Here is a 25,934-nt window from a genome sequence, read left to right as displayed (position 1 = left end):
CCAAACATTACTACAAGTGTTTGGATTTATAATGCACGATCCTTAGTGAATAGATGAGAATTATATAAACAGTATACACATTCATTGTGTAAACTCTTATAATATAAGCTTATATGAAAAACCCATCAGTCAGTCCAATTTGTGGACTCACATATGGTCAGCACTATTCCTGAACTCTAAAAGAAACACAGGATTATAAGTCTCTTACTAGGTAACAATCTGCATGCCTGAGGCACCTGGATATAAAAAGCCAAAGAGCAAAATGGCACTAACAATGATAAGTTCAGTAAAAAGATTAATGTTTACTTGAAGAATATTTTAAATTGTATCACTTAATATTTTGAAAATAATATTAATAATCAAAATGCACAAAGTAAAATTACTATTAGTACACAAATTAAAAATGATAAGGCAAAAGTTCATTCTTACTCAAAATATAGTTTGCAAAAGAGTATGCTCACAATCATTTACAGTTTTAAAAAACTCTTTTTTGGTGTATTTATAGTAAGACAGTTACATGTAAACTATTTGGTCCTGATTCTAATATCTATTCTTTCATATTCCTGATTGTTACTTAATTTTGATAGGAAATAAATAGGCAAACTTTTAAAATGAGAAAAAAATGATGTCTGACATTTCCTCCTAAAAAGCATTCTTTGGGATTTATAATAAAATATATTTAGCACAGCTTTGACTTTCTACTTCAGAAAACAGACAAAGCAAAGTACATGGGTGAGTAAGGGCCATGAATACCATTCAATGCATGAATACAACAAAACCAAATGCATAATAAATAGTTCCGCCAAAATGTAAAAGATGTTATTTTTTTAATGAATATAGGTTTTCAGTAGTAAATATTGAGGACATCCATTTTCTCCCTTCCATCCCAGATTGCCCATCATAAATGAGCTTTTCCCTTTATCTCCAAAGTTTCCAGAATATAGACTTTAAATACTTCTCAGGCTTAAATTCTTTAAAATAGTTTTCCAGAGGCAGAGGAGAGAGTAGGAGAAGCTGTGAGAATTATGGATAGAAAAAAGCTGAAAGATATAAGGTAGAGGCTAAGAGTTGTAATCTATAAGACCTAGGGATTTGGCCAAAGGAGTAGACAACTCAACTTCATATACACACAAAAACATGCAAAAAGAAACTTGAAACGTTCTTTCCCTGCACTATGTAAAACTGATACATTTTCAGATTGATATGATCTGGATTTAGTCTAAATAAGTAGTGCCAAAATGATTAAGTATTCTTGTACCATTAATACAAAACCTGATAATGATAAATGTCCAAGAAAGAGGAATGGACAAGCAAAGAGGAAATGAGTTGAATCTTCGGGGCATCCTTACATTTTCACCCTCATGATCTTAAGACTTACTTTTACTTCCTCTGGGAGAATTGAATATTTCAAGTGAGCTAGAAAACTTTCTTGGCATTGTCAATAAATAACAGAAAGCCACTTCAAAACCTCTTGGAACAAGCAGAACATAGACATGTAAATAGATAGGTAATTAGCCCAGTAGCTCTCGATTTAAATAAAAAGATAAAATCGACGTAGGCTAGCTTATTGATGGTATTTATAAAAATCCATCTTTTGTTCCAAGGCTTGTCTAATGGCTCCAGAGAGGACTTGTAATTTATTCAGTGGAAAGAAGTAGGTGTTAAGGAAATTAGCTAAATAAAATTAGAGACAAATGTAGTCACACAGTATTACTAGTTCCCATGGAGATTTTATGTGGATCTATTTAACCTACTGTGATGATCAGGCCTCAAAATTGGGATGAAAAATGAGAAAGAAAAAACATACAACAAATTTATCCACTATGAAAAAATGTCTTCAGATGTTAATCCCAGAATCATGCAAGACACTATGAAAATATATCCTGGTTTTCCCGGGACATGTAAAAGATGACTAATTCCTCATGATTTTTCTAGCAGTGGAGGGATCAGGTATCATACTGCTTTATTTCATCAACTTACTAAAATTAGCATTAGCTTTTAAGATCTTGATAATTGGTCTAATATTTAACAAGTCTTTGTAATTCTTCAGTCATTTCATTCTAAGCATTCTTCATAGTATACCTGTAATGATCTTTTCATTATATTATACAAAAGAAATTCTTGTGACATAAAACACATATTGCTCATAAAGTCAAAAATAAATCAACTCTGATTACATGTGGACCAGATGATACATCTCTCTATGTTCAGTTCCTATAGTTAGCCTCACAATTCCTAAATATTATGTTTTTGGTCTTAGAGTTTAAAAGAAAAAGCTGCAAACATTTTTTTCTTTTTAAAGGTTAGTGTTACCCTAATTTTCAATCATGAGTAACAGGTTGTGGGGTGTGACTTGTTATCTTAAACACTAACAAAAAATCAACACCTAAACCTGAATCAAAAAGCACTAGAAATATCATGCTCTTTTACTTAGAAATCTACTTGCTGACAATCCATCATAAGAAATTAATTATTTATATAAAAGGACAAGTTTCTGTAATGCAAATATTCAACATCGAATTATTTATAAAAGCAAAAATTAGAGATTAACTAAATGTGTAATCAGTGGGAAATGGTTTAGTAAATTATGGAATAGCCACCAGAGAGAGATTTAGATATGTAAAGTCTTTTTAGAAACATAATAAGAATTATGTTTAATATCACTAAATAACTGTGACAATATGTGCATGGGAGAAAATGCTAACAAAAATAAGAAAAAAGTAATTTTTAAGTAAGGGTGGTGAAATAGTGATAATCTTCTCCACACAAGTATTTGCTATTATACAGTTGTGACAATGAGATCTGATAAAACTGTACTCTGTAACTATTATAGGGGGTAGAAATCATTATTACGTTTTATGTAAGTAATTCGTAATCTATATGCCAAATAACAAACATGCATGTATTGATTCATTTTGGAGTTAAGTCCTTGTCAAGCCAGAATGTCATTATTTTACTCCATTATCTTTTTTATTAGGAGTAAATCAACATTTTCGGGAAAGCTACATGTTCAGTAAACTTCCACCTTCCATTTTTTATTCTGCAAATCCAGTTTCATAAATTCCATCTTTGGTGTCACATAAATAATGTGAGAGAAGAGCATGTGCCGCATGTCTTACAAATGCTCAACTGTTTCTGTGCCTATAGCTTTTCTCTGAAGGAAGGATAGCAGGTTATGTAATTATAGAAGTGGCATTTGTGACCGCAGGCTTTCATTATTGTGTAATCATATCATGCCGTGTGATATATTAAATGTAAGGTTAGAAAAAGCATGCAGGCTATACTTAAAGTCAACAAGAGGCCATCAACCTGGAAGAAAAAACAGTGACTATAGTATGAATTATGACACATCAGACTATGGGGGGGTAGGCTCTTTCAACCACAACCATTAACAGCTTGTGAAAATACCATTAAAGGAATCATTTCAAAATGGTAATATTTATCAAGTACAAACAGATTTATACGGTGTTCATCAAATTTGGAACAGTGTTGCTGGAATACCACTGACTGTTGTGAAACGACACTGAACAACAGAGGCTTTTGCAACACTTCTTCCCATGCCCATTTTTATTTTAGACTGTACCATATTTGATAAATTGTCAAGTGAGTGCTGCATGTAATAAAGAACACCGAGTTCGAAGTCTGATTTAGCTCCTACTTTGCCATGTGAACTGGGACATGACATTTAACAGGGCCTCAATTTTCTTATTTAGAAAACAAAGAAATTAAAGGAAGATATTTAAAGCATCCTTTAAGAGATAATGTTTTTAGTAGGATATCTCTTGTTTTTAATAGCTGTGGCAATCCCTTGGGCTTTTTTGTTGTTGTTGTTTAAGGCTTTATGCATTCATGTTTGTTTCCATTTTGTTTAGCAACTATCCAAAAATAATAGAGCGTGGGAAAAATATCAGAAATGCATCTGTATGGGATACACACGGAATCCTTAAGGTGAGGAAAGAAGAAATGTAGAAGGGGCAGAAATTAATGATAAAGGTATATGGATTATGAATATTTACACTATCAGGATTCAAGTTCCTGGGAACTTCCAGTAACATCTCAAAGCAGAACAAAATCACAGGCAATGAAGACTAATATTTTGTAATGTGAACAGTAACTGCCCACCACACACAACACCCACCACCACTGTCCCACCAGACCATCTGGACTGGAGACAGTCATTCTTCACCTATATCAATGGAGCTAACCTAATTAATCCATCTTTTTAGCAAGAAGAGAATGATTCCCAACTTGGACAACCCTAAGAATACCTCCCACATCTACTCCCAGTGCTGTTCAGTTAGGAAGTAATCATTTCCTAAAGAAAACTTAAACTGTTATATTTTCTCCAATCCCTTTAAAAACAGGAAGTGTTCACTCAAGGTGAGGACTACTTAAGAACCTGTGGAGAATAGGAGGAATAATGTGCCCATCACCAGACCCCCAAATATGTTAATATCCTAAAGTCCAGAACCTGTGCATATGTACATTACACGGCAAGAAAAAATTAGGAATTAATTAGGTTTCAGATGGTTGCTAATCAGATGACCTTGAAAAAGATTATCCTGGATTATCCAGGTGGGTCCAGTGTAATCACAAGGATTCTACAATGTGAAAGAGGAAGACCCAAGAGTGAGTGTCAGAGTGTGGGAGACCCGAACGACCACTGCTATCCAGAAAGGAATGCAGACCTCCAGAACTGTGAAATAATACATGCACATTGTTTTAAGCCCCTATATTTGTGCTAATTTGTTACAGCAGAAATAGGAAACTATACAAATGCCTTAAAGCCTCTAGAAAAAGTCCTGCTTATATTGTACAACTTCTTCACAGAAGCAACTCTTTCCCCTGTGTTTCTTGAGCAAAGGCTAACTCTGCTAAAGCCAAACTTTTCCTCTCCAGTCAGTCATACTGCTGAACTCAAGATCCACACAGACACAGACTGGCCCTGCCTTTCTTTAACTGGACACCTAGCTCACATTACAACCCTGACTACAACTCTAACCACAAAGACCTTTACCTGTAGCTAGACTGGAGTTTATGTTTTCACTCTAGTTATTTGGACTACCAGCTTTTTCTGTAAATTATCTTGCCTATATAATAATATCATTTTGGGCATTATAAACATGATTCAGAAGAGAGTTTCCAATATTTTAGAATTAGGCAGATATGAAACTACCAAATATTTAACAATATTTTACCAAAGGAGTTTGCTCTGAGAGTAATAAAAATAACAAGTTCTTTTTTTTTTTTTTTTTTTTACTATGCTATAGGATTAGAATGTTGCCAGTTGGCTAAATGGAAAGAACTTGAAGAAAAAGTTCCAAAAATTAGATCATAATTCATATATCTATTCTCTCCCTCAGATCTGAAATTTTGAAAGAAAGTTAATTGCAATCTCTCAGATGTATCTTTGAAATGTTCTTACTATGTTTTTGTTGGTTCAGGTGGTGAATTTTAGATGATTTTAATTATAGTCGTATCTGAATTCTGCACTATTTAAAACTATTTCTTTGAATTATTTTAGCCTCTTTTTTAAAAAAAAAGATAATTTTACCCAGAGTTTTCTCTCAAATCCTATGGTTGCTATTGTAAACCTGTGCTTTGCATTTATTTCTTTGAAATGAAATCTTGATTCCTTGTATTTTCTGAATTTAATCTTGGAGGATTTATCACTTTGCACCCAAAGAATATAAATAAAGAATTACATTATTCCACTTCACTTGGTTTAAAGAGGTTTCAAGTCAAAATAACAATTAGGTGTGTCTCCATCCTTTCTCCAAACTGTCTCTAAAGCTATGTTTACATGAGGATGATACTTAACCAAAGGGATCATAGTTAAGCAAAAGTAATATATAATCCCCCCTTTTTCATAAAAACTAACTAAACATATATAAGACTTTTGAAGGATAAATGCAATTTGCCTCTCAATTCAAGTAAGGACAAACTGTTAGCAATCCGTTTTTTTGTGAACTACCTTTAAAACGCTTAAATATATTAAGTTGCATAAAGTGCCTTTTGTTTGAAACAGAATATAAGGTGGCTTTTTATACTTAAACATGCATACAGTGGAATAACAAAAAGATCTAAAAGATTTTTGGTTGATTTCAAAGCTTCTGGTTATCTTGATGCCAACTGACATCAACGGTCCTACCAGCCTTTGTAATTGAGCCATTGCATTTTGACTCCTAAGTGGCTCTAACCTCTATTCTAAACTGCAAAGCTGAGATGTGTCCTAAATAAAGCCACAGAATTTCAGTTCAACAAAGGAATCTTCCTAGAGAACCAGATTTAGCCCAGGATGGTGTGACAGTGGTTGCCAAAAGGGATAGTTTATGAGAAGACTTACTACCTTTTCTGATGTTGTCTCCAGAGGAGTAATAGATCCTCATACATCTTCATGGTTTTGTATGCCCTTTAGTATTTCAGTGTACTTACCAAGAAGGCTTTAATTTACCTTCAGCTTGACTAAACTTTAGACAGTCTTCCTCCTGGCTCTGGGCCCCTGGCCTCCCTTTTCTTTGAGGACTGACTTTAGAAAACTTGTAACTGTAAATTCTCTATCCCTTTGAGATGTAAATATTTTTGAAAGCTTCTTGCCAGCATCACAGCCCAGGAGTGTCCTTCTCAAGGACCTAGGAGCTGTCTTTTTATTTTATTTAAATTTTTATTTTAAAATTTTATTTTATTGAGTTATAGTCAGTTTCAATGTAACCGTGAAGGACGATAGTGCTGTATCTTGCAGTTTCTGTGGGAGGGTAGTAGCCAAACTTCAGATAGCAAATGCAGATGGCCTAATCACAGAAAAAAAATCGTTTCCAAACTCAGGAATAACTCAAGGTGCTGGAAATACCCTATTGATCAACTTCCTCCCTAACCTCCTCCTCTTCAAACAGCTCATTCCAGCACTGTGTTTCAGCAGAGCTGAATTCAGACTCAGTTACAACCTTTCTTTCCCTTTGCAGTGGCCTTGAATAATCTCTTCCTGGCCTGTTTCAGTTTGTCCAGTTCAGACAGTCTCCAACTTGTGAAGATCCCCTTACCACATTCAGCTTATGATGGGTTTATCAGGATCTAACCGCATTGTAAGTCAAGGGTAATCCATACCATTTTTACTTTGATGGTGCCAGAAACTTCGGTTTAATGTGCGCAGTTTCCTGCATTACAAACCTTTTGTGAGCACCATTTGTGGGGGAGGATTAACAAAGTTTTTTAGTTCTCATTCTGACAAAGATACACCTCAAGAGGAATAGAATACAAGACATTCCTTCTATTTTAATAGTGCCTTGAATGCCTACCAGTGATTTCACTTATTTCCAGACAACTATCCCAAGGTTTCCATTGAAATCAAAACCCCCTCAACACCTCTGTGTGCAGCCTCAGAACTGAGTGAAGCTACAGATCTGTGCCCGGCCTGAGTCTAAGGGACTATCACGTTTAAAGTATAGATTAATTGAAATTTTTACTGAAAGCTCAGAGTTGGCCTTAGTACCAAAAAGTCTGAGGTTACCTCAGCGCTAAGAGGTGAGTTACAAAATATTCTCATTGGAAAAATTAAATAAAGAACATAAATAAGAAGGTTCTAACATTTCTTTGGGGACAGTTTATTGATTCCTTTCTGTTACTAAATTTACTCTCAGGTGAAATACACTTCCTGTGCTTGTAAATGAAACAATTTAGAAAAATTGTTAATTTTTTAATCAAGGAATGGTAGCTGTTGGCTCTGAGTATTTTTAATCAGCCCTAATAATATTTAATTAGCAGAAAGTTTGGGTCAAGTGGAAAATTCAAAATAGAGATTGAATATGAAATGATTCATAGGCAAAGACTAAGGGGAACAAAATGGGGGAGGAGTGGATGGGAGGAATGAGTGAGAAGTAAGAATAATTAGGAAAGCAAAATCACTGTGACGAAGACCCTGATGGCTGGTTTTTTTGGCTCCTTTCAAAATCTCTGAAGATTTTATCTTTTCTCCAACTCTTCAAAAAATCTTTTTCATCCAGAATCCTTATATTTTATTGCAGTGACCTAAGGAGCTAGTTACCAAAACCCTTCTGCTGAAAACACCTAGCCTGAACTGTTTGATCAGTACAAATATGCTTGTGTATTTGCTCTCTCACCTGGTTTCATAACTAAGGAAGTAGACAAATAATACCAGGTGTGAAAAAGACATGCTGGGGCAAATAAAAGGGAATGCCAGTCATACTGAAATCAGAGCCATGATCTCAGCTCCTGTTTTATTTTATCTTAAATGTCCTTTGCTTCTGTTAAAATGTTGGAGCTTACTATAAAATAGTTACTTTACTCGTGAATTTATACAAGAAATTTAAAGACATATTTTACAATTGAAAAAAGTATAATTTTTTTTACTATCCCCAAGAAGACTGGATATTTTAAAATAAGGAATATGACTACTTTCAATGTCTTGTCACAAATACAAACGTTGAAACGTTTTTCTTTCCCCTCCAATCATCACCCAGTACCACTGTCATGTGGAGAATAAATTTTAATAAATGTAACCTTTATAGAAAATACAGCAAATAACTATTCATACCTAACATTTATAATTTCAAATTATAGATTGTTATCTGGAAGAAAAACCATAGTTGACATTATAGTATGGAGATGAGTCAGTTTCAGGAAATGAAATGACATGTCACGGATTACATTTAATTTAAAAGCAAACATCTTTAACACTTGCTTGCTCAGAGTGTTATGAACATCTTAGTACTGATTCTTCACTTTCTTAGATTAATTAGCAGTAGATGTAGTGAAATTTGAAGGCCCACAAGAATATATTCCAAAGGAACTTTCTTAATCAATTTTGCACCTCATAACTTCTGCTGAAATGTGAATTATTTTATTAAATCAACTCTTATCACCTTAGCAGTTCTTTGAGTGACTAAAGACAATAAAAGGCTTTAAGCAAGGCATACATTTCCATCATGAGGCAGACTAAAAAAGATACATAGCCTAAGAATTTAATTCGAGTAATTTCAGAAATGAGTTCGTGTCTAATAATTTTTTGGACCGAGACCAATTCCCCTAAGCAGGAGAAGTAGCTGCTACCAATGCAGGTTTCAAGAGAGTAAGTTAAATACAGAAATGTTTAGCTCTTTTAACACCACTCTGGTGACTTTCTGCACAAAGATTACAAACCAACCATGTTACTATGTTAATTAATTGATAACATTTGACTTCATTGAATTATCACTATTGGCCTAGAAATTGGGAAAACAAACAAACAAACAAACCCTAGCACTAGGCCCAGCTCTGCATGTAAGTAAACGTGAAACCTTGGAAGAGTCATCTAGTCTTTCTAGGTTTCAGTTTCCTTCTCTGCAAAACAAGGGCCACGATTGTTGATCATTAGTACTTTTTCGTATTTAACATGCAAGTGGAATTTAAGAATATTATCTTTACTAAAACGCTAAAAAAAAAATCTGAGGAGATATTGATGACAACTAATCACATTTAACAAAAGCCTTAATTAATGAAATCATTCATAATTCATACTTGCTGTGAACCATAAGCCTAAAGTTTAATATAAGACTGGAAAAAAAAAGTCTATTGAGCTTTTTAAAAAATAATCCTTTTTATAATAACATTTTAATATTTAATATTTTAAGGAAAAAACCCACAAAACTTCTAACTAGTGTCATAGATACATATACATTGGCACAGTTCAAAATTTCCAGACACTAAAATCACCAGTCTGAATTTTAACCTTCATCAAAGTGGGCAATGAATGAATTTTAGTTATTTTCTCCTTATTTTCACTGTTAGAGTCAGCCATATAGACCTATGCAGAAGACCACATTAACTTAGATATGAGACACTCACTGATAAAGAATTGCAGGTGTGAATCAAAGCAAACATTGCACTGGAATAAGTCAAAGAGGCAAGGAAGGCTTTATTCAAGGCTACTGCAGTAGGGCATGGAGGCCAGAACTTAGTCTGAGCTCAACTCCACTGAAACAAAGGCTAGATTGTTTCAAGAGCTGGAGCAGGGAGATCAGAAGCCATCTGTGCTTTTAGTTGGTAACATTAGTATACATTCTCTGGTCTTCCTGACAGAGGATAGTTTTACAATTTGGAGCAAGATACAGTAGTGTTACCTTGCTTGATTACTGTATTTCAAAGAGATAGCTCTCAGGTCCTTGAGAAACACATTCCTGGATTATAAAACCGGTAAGTGTTTTAAACATTTTACATCTCAAAGGAATAGAGAAAGAATTTGCAAGTTTTTTAAAGTAAACACTCTTTTGGTGGTCAGGGGCTAAGAGTTAGAAAAAAGCCTGTCTATAATTTAGTCAGACTGAGGGTAATGTTAAAGCCATCTTGGTTGGGTGACTGATTTGGCAGAAAAATTAAAACTTAGGATCTATTAAGCTAGAGCACCAGGTTCTTACAATATTTTCTTACCTATATTTTCTGAAAATAGGATTTGATTCATGAGTCATCAATAATTATTTTTAAATGAGCATAGCTGCATTTGTACCTCATCTTGTATTTTTAATGCATCCACTTTCATTATGTGTACACTTTTATTTTTCTCTTTTCTTATAATAGCTAAGGATTAAATCAGTTAGAAACATCAACCCTATTAGTTTATAAATGAGAGTGATGAGATAAAAGAAGCCAGCCCACTGGCTTAAGCCACACATTCCTAACAGAATCAGACTGTAGTTGACCTTTGAACAATACAGGGGTTAGAAGTACTGACTCTCCACACAGTCAAATATTCACATATAACCTCACAGTCAGCCTCTACACCTGTGGTTCCACAACCTAGGATTCAACCAACTGCTGATAGTGTAGTATTGTAGTACGCATGTAGTGAGAAATTTGTGTATAAGAGGACCTGTGTGCGTCAAACCCATGTTTTTTAAGGGTCAACTGTGTAAATCAGTACTCATCTCTCATGAGTATTTAGGGCTCCCCAATGTGGCCCATTGCTTATAGTCTTGTGTGATTGTGTGATGTGTATAAGCAAAGGATGCAAATAATATCTATTTCTAATTGATGACAAAAGAATTTTTTTCCAAGAAATATGACAACAGAAAAAGCCAGAATGCCTTCATATAACTATTTATTTTGTGAAGGAAAAAACAATTTTTTGTCTTACTTTTCAAGGTAGTGCAGTAACTGTAAGAGAAAAATACATTTTTTTAAGATACGAAACAATAATTTATTTTTAAATATTATCCTTTGTCACTAACATGATGGGAAAATACTATTACATGTTTGATTGAAAAGAAAAGGCCCGTGTTCATCTAGCTGATCAATGACAGCTCGTTTCTTTACTTTGAAGGCATATTTTGTTTTGTTCTTTTCTACTTGAAAACCTAGGATCACCAGCAGAGAGCTTGATTTTAGCTTACCTGTAAAATATTTGAAATTTCTTTTAAAAAATTAATTTGCTTTGATCAGTTAAATATTTTGCATCATTAAACTGCTCTGCTGCCAAATCCTTTCTTGTCCTGTTAATGTTCTCAGTATTAGGGATGGCTGAGCAAAGAAATAATGATGAAGTTATATATGACTAGAGGTAGAAAGGAAAGGCAGATAGGAGCACCTTCATATTCTACTTAATAACAGGACTGTAAATTTTAGACTGCCCTCCAGAGGCATGCTGGTTGTGCTAGAGAAGATCTGTCAACATAATAGACAGAAGTTCTATAAACTTCGTGGTCACTGGCAGTTTAACTTATGCCAGGTTTGAAAATCTCTAGCTCCAGCGACAGCTCCATCTCTCTTTGGAGAGAAATCACAGTTGTGAAATGTGAACAAACAACTGACAACATAAAATTCATTTTACTTGCACTTGAAATAGTATATTTATGGGTAATGTAAGTGCTATGAACTTTCTATCTACCAAAAGTGGAACTACCAAACAATAGAAAAATGAAAACCAAATCATTTTATTTTAGGAAAAAAATTCACTGGAAGTGGAATATTTTCTTCAGATTTTTTTTTTCCAGTAAAGCTTGAAGTGTTATATCCTTTCCAGAAAGTTTCTAAAATGAAAACAATGTTTTTGATATTACAATTCAGACATAATTACATAAGCTTTCTGAATCTTATTTAACTTAGTATGAAGGCATCTAGGTACAAAAAATATTTACTTGACATGTAAGCCTGTCCTTCACTGGATACACTGAGAAACCAATTTATAATATAATGTGGAGGATATAGTATCATATTTATAAAAATGAGTAGTTTGGATGCTCTCCTACATATTTTCCAATGTATGAAAAAATTCAGTTTTAGATAACAAAAATCAAGGTCAATTGGCATTAACTTGTGAGGCAGGCAGCCTGAGCTGATTCCCTGCTGATAACCATTGTTCCAAGTAACAGCAGTATTTTGGGAAGGGCAGCCTGCATATTATGTCTGCATCAACTGAAACAACATATGATAGTTTGTCAATAGGGGTCAATAGGAAAGCTAAATGAGATGGAAGGATCCCAACACTTACATGGTTGATTCAAACAAAATGAAGAAATCACCTTTGTTTCTAAAAAATAAAACAGGAGAAGGCAAGAGAATGCTTATCTAAATGACCCAGCTTGCCATCACATTCTTCTAAAATCACTGGCTGCTTTGTTCAACATTCTCACTGGTCTATATCTTTGTGCATCTGGGGGGAATTTTTTATGCTAACTTTTTTATTTGATACAATAATAGTGCATTTATTTTTGGACTTATAATCAACATTGGACATAACTAACATTGAAATGTTTCCCAAAACAGTCTATACTAGATTATGTAATACTCATTTTTACTGAATAGAAAGAAATAAAAAATATAATAACCATTTCACTAGCTTGTGAAAGTTAAGTCTGAAATAATACTTACAAGCTGAAGCATCTAACCAATTTTCATGGTGACATTTAGATTTTATGATTTTGTTTATTCCAAAATTTTTGTTTAAAATTAGATAATATAGAAAATTATAACATAATCATTATATATTTATCATATAATTTTTATTATTATAAAAATATATTCGTATTTACTCAAGAAACAAAGATCATTTCTCTTCTCCTTACCCCCAAATAAGAACAGTCCTCAAGAAACTGCCTGCTATCACCCATGTGAAAACCTGTGTACTTTGTGATAAAAGTCCTCTAAAAGACTGTTCATCCTGTCAGCAAGTTATAAACTACTTCAGAGAAGCACATATATAGAAAAGGAAAAGGAAGCAAATAAGACAGACTTATAGATTTTGTAAATAATACTTTTCATAAACTATGTCATATATTTTATTTAACTGTGACACCTATATTCTGATATGACTTAGAGAAACTCTTAATAAAGGGGATCAGATTTTGTATGAATAGGTTCTAAAATTTTCACTAAGTTTTTGATAATTTTATGTTATTGATAATGCTTCAAATTTACAAAAACTTTTTTCACAAAATTGTACAAACTTCCTAAAATAATCATGTTTTAAATATATATTTTATTTATCCAAACTTAATTATTTAGTTAATTTCTATTATCTTCTAAAATTTCTGCTAATTTTTGGGACTAATAAGAAAGAATAAGCAGAGTTGGGATGATGCAGGTCATGACTGGCATAACCATTGCTGAGAGGCAACAGAAGATAAAATCAGTAATATATACAATTGTATTGGTTGGATCATAGAAAGGAGTTGGCTAGAAGAAGTAAAGCATGTCAGGAGGGGTTGAGAGAAGATACTGCTGAAGGGGCTCTCTCATAAGCCGTGTCAGAGTGGACCTCATCTTAAAAGCAATAGGAAACCACCGAAGTGTTAAGCAGGTGAGATAAGCGAGCACATTTTCTCTCAAGAAAAATCATCCTGGCTACAACATAGAGAATGAGTTTATGGATCAAAAAGAAAAGGGTGGAGGTTTCTTTAACTCAGGAGAGATATGATAATTGTCTGATAACAGTAGCCTGAAAGTAGACATGAAAGACATGTATGTAGAAAACAGCATAAATGATACCTAGTGAGAGATTATGTGTAAGGGTTAAGAAAAGACAAAGTCAACATTATGTCAATATTTTATCTTGCACTAGGATATGAAAATTCAGAAATGGGTTCTGATTTGAAGGAGAGATGATAACATCAGAAGGGGACCTATTGTATTCCCAGTAGGCCCCTTGAACTATGCAATTAGACATGGATTAAAATCACAAAAAAGAATGGAAATAAAGGTTCTGAAACAAACACCATATAGTTACTAAAAAAATAAATAAATGATCAGGAAATTATATGGGGAAAAAGTGACAAATTGTAATGTTTCCCCTTTCATTTCTGAGTTTAGTTATTTGAGTCTTTTTTTTTCCCCTTAGTTGTCTAGTTAAGAAATGACAATATTGTTGATCTTTTATAAAAACCAACTCTTAGTTTCATGAGTTTTTTCCCTATTGTTTTTGTAGTCTCTATTTCCTTTATTTCTGTTCTAATCTCTATTATTTCCTTCCTTTTGCTAACTCTGGGCTTAGTTTTTTCTTCTTCAGTTTCCTTCAGATGTAAAGTTAGGTTGATTTGAGACTTTTCTTGTTTTTTAACATATTATGATATTCTGTTATTTGTCTATATATTAACCTTTACTTTCACATGCTTTCAATATCTACCATCCCTCCATTTCAACTTTCAGGACTTCCATTAGCGTATTTTATAAGGTAAGCCAGATGGTGATGAACTCTCTCAGCTTTTGTTTATCTGAGAAAGTCTTTAGTTCTCTTTAATTTTTTCTACTTTTAATTGTAGTAATATGCATAAAACATTAAAAGTATTATCTTTACCAGTTTTAAGTGTACAGTTCAGTGGCATTAAGTAATTAATATTGTTGTGTAACCATCTCCAGAATTCTTTTCCTCTTGCAAAGTGGAAACTCTATGTTCATTAAACAAAAACTATTCATTCCCTCTTTCCTCCAGCCCCTGGTAACCACCATTCTACTTTCTGTCTCTATGATTTTCACTACTCTAAGTACCTTATATAAGTGGAATTGTGGCTATTTGGTGTTTGGCAATGTGCTTATTTCACTTAGTATAGTATTCTTAGGGTTCATGTTGTAGCATATGTCAGAATTGCTTTCCTTTTTAAGGCTCAGTAATATTCCATAGTATGTATATATCACATTTTGCTTATCTATTCATCTGTCTTTGACACTTAGATTTCTTTTACTCTTTAAGTACTATGAATAATGCTACTATGAACATGAGTGTACAAATACTTTTTCTAGACCAGTCTTTGAATTATTTTGAGTATATTCCCAGAAGTAGAATTGCTGGATTATGTGGAAACTCCTTTTTATTAATTTTTTGAGGAATCATTATATTGTTTCCACAGTAGCTGTACCATTTTATATTTGCTGCCAACATTGCACAAAGATTCCAATTTCTCCACATTCTCACCAAACTTTTTTATTTTCTCCTTGTTTAATAGTAGCCATTCTAATGAGTGTGAAGTGGTATATCATAGTAGTTTTGATTTTCATTTCACTAATAGTGAGTGATATTGAGCATGTATTTATGTGCTTATTGGATATTTATATATTTTCTTTGAAGAAATGTCTATTCAAGTCCTTTGCCTGTTTTTGAATCGAGTTTTTTGTTGTTAAGTTTTAGGAGTTCTCCATACAATGGAGTAAAGAGAGTCTTCAGCAAATGGTGTTGGGAAAACTAGACAGCAGCATGTAAATCAATGAAGTTAGTGTACCCCCTCACACTATACACAAAAATAAACTCAAAATGGCTTAAAGACTTAAACATAAAACAAGACACAATAAAAATTCTAGAAGAAAACATAGGCAAAACATTCTCTGACATAAATCTCAGCAATGTTCTCCTAGGGCAGTATACCCAAGCAATAGAAATAAAAGCAAAAATAAACAAACGGGACCTAATTAAACTAATAAGCTTTTGCACAGCAAAGGAAACCATAAGCAAAACAAAAAACAACATATGGAATGGGAGGAAATATTTGCAAAAGATGAGACTGACAAGGGCTTAATTCCAGAATATATAAATAGCTCATACAACTTAATAATAAAAAAAAAAACCCAATCCAAAAATGGGCAGAAGACCTAAACAAGCAATTCTCCAATGAAGACATACAAATGGTGAATAAGCACTTGAAAAAATGCTCAATATTGCTAATTATCAGAGAAATTCAAATCAAAACTACAATGAGGTATCACCTCACACCAGTCAGAATGGCCATCATACAAAAATCCACAAACAATTAATGCTGGAGAGGTTGTAGAGAAAAGGGAACCCTCCTGCACTATTGGTGGGAATGCAATTTGGTGCAGCCATTATGGAAAACAGTATGGAGATTCCTCAAAAGACTAAAAATAGACTTACCATATGATCCAGCAATCCCACTCCTGGGCAAATTCATCCATAAGGAACTCTAATTCAAAAAGATACACGCACCCCAATGTTCACTGCAGCACTACTTACAACCTATATGAAAGCCAAGACATGGAAGCAACCTAAATGTCCATTGACAGATGACTAGAAGTTGTGGTATATTTATGCAATGGAATACTACTCAGCCATGAAAAATAATAAAATGCCATTTGGAGAAACATGGATGGACTTGGAGATTGTCATTCTAAGTGAAGTAAGCCAGAAAAAGAAAGAAAAATATCATATGATATCATTTAAATGTGGAATCTAAAAAGAAGGCATATTAACTTATTTACAGAACCGAAACAGACTCTCAGACATAGGAAACAAACTTATAGTTACCAGGGGAAAGTGGTGGGAAGGGATAAATTGGAGTTTGAGATTTGCAGATACTAACTAATATATATATAATAGATAAACAACAGGTTTCTCCTGCACAGCACAGGGAACTATATTCAATATCTCATAATAACCTATAATGAAAAAGAATGTAAAAATGAGAATATCTGTACATTCATGTATGAATGAAGTATTATGCTGTACACCAGAAATTGACACAACATTATAAACTGACTATACTTCAATAAAAAAAAATAATAGTAGTAATAATAATAATGGAGCTCCTATGGACATGACAAGTCACTTTTCTCTTGCTGCTCTCAAGATTCTCTCTTTGACTTTTGACATTTGATAGTTTGATTATAATCCGTCTTGGTATGGGCTTCTTTGAGGTCATCCTCATTGGGGCTTCTGAAATTCCTGAATTTGGATGTCAATTTTCATCCTTAGATTTGCAAAAGTTTGGCCATCATCTCTTCAAGTAAGTTTTCTGTCCCTTTCTCTCTTCTCCTTCTGAAATTCCCATGATGTCATCTTGATGTGTCCGAAAATTCCCTTAGGCATTTTGCACTTTTCCTTATTTTTTCCCTCTAGTGAACTTTTCAATTGACATTCTCTAGCTGTAGAATTTCTGTTCGGTTATTTTGTTTGTTTGTTTAGTTTCTATTTCCTTATTATATTACTATTATCATTTTGCTCATGCATTGCTCTCCTGATTTAACTTAGTTCTCTATGTCCTCTTATATATCACTGAGCTTCCTTAAGACAATTATTGTAAACACTTGCCAGTTGCTGAATGACTATATATATAATTGATTTCTGGAGATTTATTTGTACCTTTGATTGGGCCATAGTTTTCTATTTCTTCATCTGTTTCGTAAAATTTTTTTTTGGTTTAGTTTTATGCATTTTAAAAACAGCTCCCTCTCCTCATTTTTATGGTCTGGCTCTGTTCAGGGGAAGATCTTTAATAATCAACCTGGCTAGAGGTTTTAGGGATCTCTGAAATTTTGGGGGATGAGTATAACATCTCTGGACTTGTGTGTGTGACTTCCCAATTAGAGGGGTTTGTCACTTTCTTTTTCAGGAGCTGTAAATTCTTGCCCCCTCCTGCCTGTCTGCAGTACTGTTTTTTCTTCTGGTACCACAGCAGCAAGACACCTGTTTCTTCTTTGTTCTCAGTGGTCCCTAGGCATATGAAGTATGTAGATTTCTGTCAGCTTTCTGAATTAGGTGAGATAGGTAACGTTCCATGGGAGCCTCTCTGAAAAGTTGGTATGTTGGATGCACACTTCTTTCTTGTCCTTTCTTCCCAAGGGAGAGTCCATGACTTGCCTGCCTTCTCTCCATTGTGCTCAGCTGTACCAACCTCAGTCTGTAGCACTGAAGCCCTGCAGCAAGCCACTCCCACTCTCACTCATGTCAGTATTTCCCGGGCATCCAAACTGTGCTGGTTCCTTTAGCACTCCAAGTCAGGAGAGACAGAAACCAGTCCCTCAGGTAGCCCTCCAAAAAGCCAGAACACTGACACATGGTACACTCTTCCCTTTCCTCCTTGAGAGAGAAGCCATGAGTTCAGCTGAGCTGTGCAGGTTTGGAGGAGGAGTGGATTGTACCAAGTGAAACGGCTCTTATCCATTTCAATTCAGCTGTTTCAGAGTCTGCATTCACTGGTGTACTATGATTTCTTAACTGATTTCTCGAGTTCTGATAAAGATATTTTGGTCCATATATTGTTGTTTTCTCTGTGGGAGAACAAGGACCGGGACTTTTTATTTTGCTATGTTGCTGACCTCACTCCCTAACCTAAGATTTCAATTAAAACAAAGTGATTAGAACTTTTTTAAGCTTGAACATTATGGAATAAAATTTTAGAAAAAATATGCATTTCTCTTACATTTATATTGGCATAGCTACCAACAATTTTATATTGCATAACCTTTGACTAGATTAATTGAAGGAAAATGGAAAACAAGTGAATAAAACACCAACCCCAAATGTGATAAAATTTCCTTAAGATAATCTCACTGTATTTAAAATTCAAAGGAATGAACAGGAGGAGAGTAGAGAAACAGGGACATGTATTCATTTTTTTTATTACATAACAAATTACCACAAACTTAGTGGCTTGAAACAACACTTGATTTTTTAATCTCTGTGTCTGTGGGTCAGACATCTAGGCTTGGGTTAGCTGTAACCCTTGCTCAGGGTTTTACTAGGCTGGAATTCAGGTATGTACCTGTGTTACTGTCTCATCAGAGGCTCAAGAGGAATGATCTGCTTCCGAGTTCCCTCAGGATATTGGCAGAAGTCACCTCTTTGTGGTTGTAGGACTGACGTCCACAGTTTTGTCCTGGCAGTCAGCTGTAGCTCTTAGAGACTGACCACACTTCCTTTCCATGTAGCTGTCTCTATGGGCAACTCACACTATGATTATTAGCTTCTTCAAGGCTAGCAAGAGAATCTTTCTCCCCAGGCTGCTAAAATGGAGTATCACATAAAAAAATGCATTAATGGGAGTCATATCTAATTACCTTTGATGTATAATGTAAATTAATCAAGAGAGTGACAGCCCTCATCTTTGAAATATCGTATGGGTTAGAAGCAAGTCACAGATCTGCCTGCAGTCAAAGGAAGGAGATTGCACAAGGGTATTGCTCATTATGGGTCACATTAAGGCTTGTCCACCACAAGATAGCTTAATTGTCAAATATATCAATAATTTATATCCATGACAAGAAAATATTTTGATGTGATTTTAATTATTTCTATCAAAATTTTAAAGTTCAAAATTACCTCTTCTGGTAAGATTCTCTCCAGGCCAAGCATTTGGGAAGAAAAACTATTGTTCGACTCCTGAAGTACATGAGTGAATAAATCACTATAGGCTGATAAAAATGTATTTGAAATCAGCAGTAGAAATGACTATATTATACCCTAACTAAATCTGATTAGCTTTCCATGCATAAATCATGATCATTTGTATATTAAAATGGTCATCTTACCATTTCTATGCCATAGGTAATAAAATCTGGAAGCTGTAAAAATGATTTCAGAAGTTTTCAAGTCAGCAGGACAAAAACTTGCTGATCTGATTTTTTTTTGATAAGCCTGGACGCTTTATGATTTATCATTCTCTTATTTGTCTACTAATACATTAATGAAGTTTTTTGCTTGAGGCAGAGATTCACTCATTTAGGCCTGGCTATGTAGGTTTCTAAGAAATATGACATCATTGAGGAACTTATATGACAAAAGTTATTTTCCTTTCCTGCTTTTCCCAAAACAAATGCTCTACACACTAAAATACTTTTAAATACAAGAATCTGAATACTATTTTACAAGGTTTATTCCTCAATAAACTAAGGTGGTGGTAAGCCTAATCTTCCATTATGGAAAAGAAATCAACATAGTCATTTAAAGCTTTTTTATCATAACATAATATTTGATAATGCAAAATCAGTAATATTCATAAAGATGAAATTACTAATTATCAAAACGGAGTGTGTAAATGCAAAAATGAAATAATTACTTCAAAAACAAAAAAGTTACGTTAGGAAACTGGCAGTTCAAGGCATCACACCAAAAAATGGATTTGATTTTTGTTAACTTTTTCAGTATTATGTTACATGGACAGAACCTGAGTCGTGGGTTTAATCATGATCCTTTCTTTGATTACACAAGAAAAATACATAATTTTCAATAATTTGGAGAGTATTTTTCATTAAAAGTAAATTAAAAGTTAGAATACATGCATAAATTATCTTAGTGCTGCTATTCAAATTACCCTAAATTTTGGTCAATGTTAATATATGCTATTCTTAGGCAATAAAGGCCTGTCTTGAATTTTCAAATAAATTAAGAAATATAAGTTGTATTTCCTTTGTTAGTTAGCATAAATTCATTTTTTAAATTATCTAACTACCTCAGATTTTCTCTCTTTCCCTCTTGTTCATATTATTATTAACAAAATAGATTTGAACAATTCACTTACAACATGTGGTTACAGAGGTCCTTTCTGTGGCTATTGATATATATTAGGCACATCAAACAATACAGCATTAATCAGATTCTACTGTTCTGATAGTTAATTTTATATGTCAACTTGACTTGGGATAAAGGATGCCCACACAGCTGGAAAAACATTATTTCTGTGTGTGTTTGTGAGGGTGTTTCTGGAAGAGATCAGCATTTAAATTGAGTAAAGATTGTCCTCATTAAAGTCAGTGGGCATAATCCAATTTATTCATAATCCAATTCACCCAACTAGAACAAAAAAGTAGAGGAGGGGTGAGTCTGTTCTCTGTCTGAGCTGGACCATCCATCTTCTCCCATCCTTGGACATTTGTGTTCCTGTTTTCCAGGCCTTTGGACACGGACATGACTTATGCCATCTCCCTACTCCTCCTCCTCCTTCATTCCCAAGCCTTTAGACTTGCGCTGGCTCATACACATTAGCAGCCCTGATGCTCAGACCTTCAAACATGGGCAGAATTAAATCACCGTTTTTCCTGATTCTCCACCTTGCAGACGTCAGACTGTGGGACTTCAAAGCCTCCATAATTGCATGAGTCAGTTCCTATAATAGATCCCTTCAGTGTGTATATTACAACTGATTTTGTCTTCTAGACAACTCTAACACAACACAACTGACAAGCATCTTCATTGGAATAACTTCCATTTGTGGCGTTCTCATAGTGGATATTTTTGGTTAACTGTTCAGCATTTATTTCCCCTTCTCCTTTTCTGGCTAACAATAGATGCTCAGTTTTGCTCAGATGTCTACCACTGTCCAACACAGCTCATGGAGCAGTAGTGGCTGATTCAGCTTTTAGCTCCAACAGTCAGCCTATATCTCAGAGTCATGCCAAGCCCCTTCGTAATGATTATTCAGGATCTGGTACCTGATACAATTGAGACTGGTGAAAAATATTCTTAGCTGTTGTCTCTAGAAATTTCTTTTATTCCTTCTGAGAAACCATCTGGAGGCATTCCACTTTTTCTGTTTCTGATACTATTGTACAAGATTTGAGGCCTAGACATCCTGCAGGCATCTTGGTTCCAGCCCAGCTCTAAAGAGATTTACTTTGAGATCTTTGAGAATAAATGGAATGTTCTGTAGTGGCCCCTTCGCCTAGGCTTCTAATGACTGGAGCAAGTAGAAAGTGTTAATATTTAAGCCCCTCTAGGCATTTGTTTGTTTAATATTCACAGTCGCAAGCATCTTTTATCTGTATTTTCCCTGATAATTTTCCCTCTGCTACTTTTAACACAATAGGATCTATTATAATTTATCAATAACCTCAGCAAAAATAAAGCCACATATTTATATTCGATGTTGCATGTCACACACACACACACACACTTATACACACTATTTTCTTTTTCATCACTATTTCTTATAGCAGTTGTCAGTATGAAAGACACCTCTTCCACATAGCACTTATGATGAAGAGGAAAAGGAAAGAAAAATATTGTTTATAGGAATGGTACCAGTTCAACTGGCAGTAAAACATAAAGGGATGTGAGGAATGCACAAAGTAGAACATGATCCACATGATTTGCAATTCTGTTCCAAACATCATATGAACTAGTCACATCTCAGAGTGAGTTTCCCCACAGTGAAATCTAAAACTAAAACATTCTGGAGAATTTAGCTTAAAAAATATTACTTAAATTATCTAATTAAACAAACTGAAGATTTGGAGTATTATCCTGATTATTTAAATAACCACAACTTTTTCTTTTTCTTTTTTGCTATCTTCACATGAAAATTGGTTTAATTAGGACACACACACAAACACAGACATGATCTTTGGTAAAAATCATTGTAGTAGCAGGTTCTAATCTTTAGAACCTGTGAGTGTTACCTTATACGGCAAAAAGACTTCACAGATGTGGTTTAGTTAAGGATCTTGAGATGGACATACTACCCCAGATTATTTGAGTAAGCCCTAAGTGTAATCACAAATGGCTTTATTAGAGGGAGGCAGAGGGAAAGTTAAATACAGAAGAGAAAGTAGGAGATGTGATCATGAAAGAAAGAGGCTGAAGTTACTGGAAGAAGAAGCCATGAACTGAGGAATGCTGGTGGCCATCAGAAGGTAGAAAAGGCAAAGAAACAAGATTCTCCCCTCAGCCTCCAAAAGGAGCCTGCCCTGCCGATGCTGACTTTGGCCCAGAAAAACTGATTTTGGATTTCTAGCCTCCAAAACTGTACAAAAATAAATTTGTGTTTAAATAAGTTACCAAATAAATTTGTTATAATTTGTTATAGCAGCTACAGAAAACTAATACAGTCATCCAAGCTTTTCTCCTTAAGGTAATAAATAAACCAATTTGCCTGAATTCTTTAAAGGGGAAAGAAAAGTCATGTGCAACTGTAAGGAAAACTAATAAAGAGATACTGCAAAGGCAAGAAACTTAGAGGCATTAGAGAAAGCTCACCAAGTGGTCTATTATTTTATTTTTAGGTTTCCTATTTTCTTGTAGAATCCCTCATCTTAGTCTTAGACATGCATCCTATCTTTCTAAACCTTCTTTTCATAGTCCATTCTTCTCTCAGTCTTGAGTCTTTCTCCAGGTTTCACACTATTGGAATCATTGGGCACAATCTACCCACTAACTATTGAACAGAATCTGCCTGCTTAAGGCTTGGTCTATGTTTATTTTAATGGAACACATACGTTTGCTTGGCTGTCTTAATCATTACTATTTTTTGCCATATAGAGAAAATGAAAATGCAACTGACACAACCTTAGGTTATCGCAAATTTACACTTTGAAAATCTGGCTGAGAGACTGTTAAACAATCCTGATGTGAAGCGCCAAGGGGCCCTGTAGAGACACTCCTGTACCCGAAGCACTGCAGAGAGATGGGGGACGGCAGCTCTCACTCACCTCTTCCCACCAGGCAAACACTCTGCTTTTGTTTGTTGTACACATTGGTCTTAATACTCACAATGTCATTTTTGTAAAGAGTTCTTCAGCTCACAAAGTTTGAAATAATATGTTAGGTTGAAGCCAGCAGTCTCTTGAATAATATTCAGAAGAAACCACTATATTATTTGGGCTGTATTATGTAAGGGTATATTCTTAACTTAAAATAAAAACACTGTTGTTAAAGATATTATTTCTTGCTTAATTGCATTTAACTTCATGAAAAAAAGCAGCCTGGATCCACCTTCTACCAAACAAGAAGAGAAGGAAAAAAAAAAGTACATTTCTTCCTTTTCTGCATAGATCATATTTCACTCTAAGGCCAAATTGACAGCCACCTGAGACAATCTGTTAGGCCATCTCTCCCTTACCATTTTGCCTCCTGAGCCGTTGTGCTCGCTCTCTGTTTGGTGACTCACAACTTCAGGGTTGCAAACAAATTTGCTCGTAGCATGGTTTGAGGCAATGAGGTGTCATGCTTAGAAGGGGGATATGGACTTTAGACAAAAATGGGTTTTATTTCAATTGTCTGACCTTGAGCAACTTTTGAAAATATCTTTATGCCTCAATTCCCTTATCTGTAAACAGGGGAATCATTCCTGTGTTTCCAGGTTTTGTGTACAGTACTTGTTTAGCACCAAGTTAAGTGTTGCGTAAATTACAGCTGTTATTACTCAGCTACACAATAACAAATATTCAGCTGTTTTGTTTGTTTGAGGCTTAGAAATAACACGCCTGTAGTTTTTTGCAACAAGTTGCTTGTTTTTTCAAAACATGCATTGTATTTTTTGAGGGAATAACTGGAAGATGGTGTTTGTTTTAAAAATCTTTTTTTAAAAACGGCCTGAAGCAAATGCACTTTTGGATATGCTATGAAAATTATAGAATGAATCCAACTATTCAAATGTAACTAATTTTCTACTTTTGCAATAAAATCTAGAGCCAAATGGGAAGGACAGACAGGAGTAAGTACCAGAGACACAGTTTTTAAGAGACTGTTAGGAATATGTTTTAAATTGCCTTAAACCTTAATGTTTTTTTGAAGTTGGAATGGAAAAGTTTGTGTTAATTCAAAATGCAAGCATCATATTAATTGGTAGCTTCAGGTTAGGAAAGAACGCAATAAGTTACTCTATTTTCTTCAGAAACCTTAAAAGAGAATTTTAAAATCACTTAAAGTAGCATCAGCAGTGACTTGTTTTATTACCGATCCTATTCCGCTCTCATTTTGACTACCTTACTAAAGTCTGCATCTGTAATCTTACCTCCTTCCTTCCAAATAATGACTGTACCATAATGGGTTATTAATTTTAATTAAACCCACTGGGCTAAATTTTGCTGTTGAGAACTTATCCTGAACTTCTTTAGTAAACACAGATAATCTTACCTGAACATATGAGGGCAGAATTTGGCCCTTTGTGATTAGAGAGTTATAAATTAGCAGTTTTAAAGAAGTGTTGGGTCAAATTTTTTTTTCCTTTTGGTCAAATATTTTCTCTATAATACTTGGTTTTCTTAATTATTTCAGATTCAACTTTACAACCTAAAAATTTAACTAGATGCCACAAATCTCTAAAACCAAAAGTATTTTTGCTTTGTCCTGAATTTGTCACTTTGCCTGGGCAGAGCAGCCACACTAATCTGGAATGACAAACGTTTTCCTTTGTTTTTGTTATACAGAGAAACAATACACAATGTTTATTAAATTCCAAGTATTAGATACAATATATAAAAGATACAAAGGCTTGTCATTAATGAACAGAGTCAAGTGAGAAATATCTAGTAAAAGAAAAATTATACTCTCAAAAGGCTATATATGTGGTATAATTTTAGAGCATTAAAAAAGGAATCATCCTATGTGCAATACAAAATACCTGGCAGATTTTGATTTAGCACCAAAAAAATTCTACCATAAAAAAGGTTTTCTGAGAAGATGGAGTTATAAAAGCTTTATACTTTGAAAAATTATTTGCTAAATGTTATTTAGCAAATTTAATTCAATAAAAATATTAAACACTATTGTAATCATCAATCTCTAAGCTAGTTTATCTGATCATTCTCAAGTGACAGATGAAAGGGAGATGACTGGAGGGGATCCCACAGATGATTAAATTAAGAGTTGGGTATCATCAATGGTAAACATCATCAGCTTAGATGAACACTCCTAAAACACTTCTATTTATTCAAAATAAACATATCTCTTAAAAGGAGAAAAGCATAAAATATTGAATTTTGGAGCAAATCCAGTCAGAAAAACATTATAG

Source organism: Camelus ferus, chromosome 1 (assembly GCF_009834535.1).
Source record: "Camelus ferus isolate YT-003-E chromosome 1, BCGSAC_Cfer_1.0, whole genome shotgun sequence".
Taxonomy (NCBI): domain Eukaryota; kingdom Metazoa; phylum Chordata; class Mammalia; order Artiodactyla; family Camelidae; genus Camelus; species Camelus ferus.
This window is presented reverse-complemented; position numbering follows the sequence as displayed.